Source organism: Sprattus sprattus (genome assembly GCF_963457725.1).
Source record: "Sprattus sprattus genome assembly, chromosome: 1".
NCBI lineage: Eukaryota > Metazoa > Chordata > Actinopteri > Clupeiformes > Clupeidae > Sprattus > Sprattus sprattus.
Window position 1 is genome coordinate 20,773,318 of NC_137920.1, and position 2,500 is coordinate 20,775,817.

At 43.8% G+C, this 2,500-nt stretch overlaps 1 protein-coding gene across 1 annotated transcript in view; it reads left to right on the forward strand.

Annotated features, from left to right (window-relative positions):
• The window catches only part of LOC308373859 (calmodulin-regulated spectrin-associated protein 3), a gene marked incomplete at both ends in the record, with an annotated part of 39,570 nt that overhangs the window by 35,524 nt on the left and 1,546 nt on the right, over nt 1–2,500 (forward strand). The window lies entirely within an intron of this gene.

The following is a 2,500-nucleotide window of genomic DNA, read 5'->3' on the forward strand; positions in this document are numbered from 1 at the left end:
ATACTCACACGTACAGTTATATTGGTACTGCAAGTCACTTAAACAGTTCTGTGTCATCATTAACTGTACGAGTGGTCAGATTTGATGTTCCATTTCCAAAGTGTCTGATGTACACACACACACACACACACTAACACACACACTCACACAACCAGAGAGAAATAAAGAGATAAGGTATATACTGTAACTTAAGCAGTACAAGTGAAAAAAAAGATTTTGTACACTGTCTCACTCACACACACACGCATACGGATGCATGCACACACGCACTGATTGTCAAAAACAATACTTATCATGACTCAGCATCTGATGATTATGTGGTGTTGTTTTGCTACAACAGTGGCATCTGTGTGTGTATGTGTGTGTGTTTCTGTGTGTGTGTGAGTGTGTGTGTGTATGTGTGTGTGTTTCTGTGTGTGTGTGTGTGTGTGTTACATGCCTGTCTAGGGCTTTAGCATGTAACAAACATTTAAAAACACGGACCGACAACGGAGTTAAAATAACCGTGAATTTATTGGACAAATAATCAAATCAATAACTAAGACTCAAAATGAACACCACAAACAAAAACCCAAGGTCTTGAGAACAGGCCTCAACAGCCTGACGCTCTCTCCCAGTCTCTCACTCCGGTGAGTAGCGATCATTATGTTATAGGCGCGGGCAGGGCCTAGCAGAAAAGAATGGTGGCAGACAACAGAAAATCGCGATCTCCAAAGCAAAACCCCGGTGTGATGAACTCCGGCCGCTTTTAAAGGGCCGGGACTTCTCTAAACCAATGGGATTAGAGCCCCAATCAGCAGGGCACCAACCTGTTTGCAATAAACAGAAAACAAAACAAAATGCCCAGGCAAAAATAGACAGCCAGACCCACAGGGTCGTAACACCCCCACCACCAAAATTCAACATATAATGTTGATAAACAACAGGGCAAGACAGGGCCATAAGGACAGAACCATAAGGACAGAAACATAAGCACATCATAAGGTCAGAATCAAAAGCACATCATAAGGACATCATAAGGACTGAATCAAAAGCACATCATAAGGACTGAATCATAAGCACATCATAAGGACTGAATCAAAAGCACATCATAAGGACTGAATCATAAGCACATCATAAGGACTGAATCATAAGGACTGAATCAAAAGCACATCATAAGGACAGAATCATAAGGACAATATCATAAGCACAGTACCACAAGGACAGAAACAAAAAATCTACACGGTTCAAACAAAACAGTTGTTCTGTCCCGATGTTTGTTCGTTCTTGAGACAACAGTTATTTCTTTGGCTTTCTGCTTTTAACCTCGGACTGAGGGTGTTGCCTGGAGAGCACAGAACAACTTCCAAAGTTCTCTTTTACAATTAAGGACATGCGGCAACAAGTTGTCCAACTGGTAATCCCAACACTCACGCGAATCACGCCTCTGCGGAGAATTATCAGACGCGGAATTCCAGCTGCTGCGCGGTTGGAGGCTTGCGACAGTATGGAGAACGCAACTTTTGAACTCTCCCTCCCAGGGACGAAAGGCACTGCTGCTTCAGCTTTGGTCCTCTCAGCTTCGTCATAGAAGGGCAATGGTGTAAAAACGTTGTACGAAGGAGGTTTGAGATTGCGTTCATCCTCTTTAAAGCTGCATTGTCCGCTGCAATGCTGTTGTATGGTGGGGGGCGTCAGGTAATTATTGAGGCACTTCACCTGCGTCCTCCTAATTGGTGAGCTGCCTGCCGGTAACCACTCCGTTGCTCGGTCATGCCTGCTGTATCGCTAAGACCCTGTTTCGCGATACACGGAGGACTGTCAAAACGGTCAAATTAGATCCACAGAAAATCCATAATCTGACGTCTTCTTCCCCACCCCAAAAATTAATGCTCAGAAAAGCAGTCCAAAAGCAGAGGACAAAATTGAGAAGCCACGAACTTCAAGCATTTGCCACCTAATGCTCTGAACAGAACGACAGTCATTTGTATAGGCCTACCGTCAACGGCACCGAACAGCGCAGCCACCAAGATGCGCACCAGGTGAAATAAATAAATAAATCTACACACTTTGTCTGCCAATTAACCACCACCAAATCAAAGAAACAATCAAAACACGAACTCACTAGAGCTCAGCGAGCTTCCGAACAAAAAGTATTACGGGGAAATAAATAGGCAACGGACAACACAAAAACGAGACTGAGGACCAACAGGCAAAACCGAAAAAAATCTATGCAATAAGACGGGTTCAAAGCAAAGGATGAGCCCCCATTTTGTTACATGCCTGTCTAGGGCTTTAGAATGTAACAAACATTTAAAAACATGGGCCGACAAACGGAGTTAAAATAACCGTGAATTTATTGGACAAATAATCAAATCAATAACTAAGACTCAAAATGAACACCACAAACAAAAACCCAAGGTCTTGAGAACAGGCCTCAACAGCCTGACGCTCTCTCCCAGTCTCTCACTCCGGTGAGTAGCGATCATTATGTTATAGGCGCGGGCAGGGCCTAGCAGAA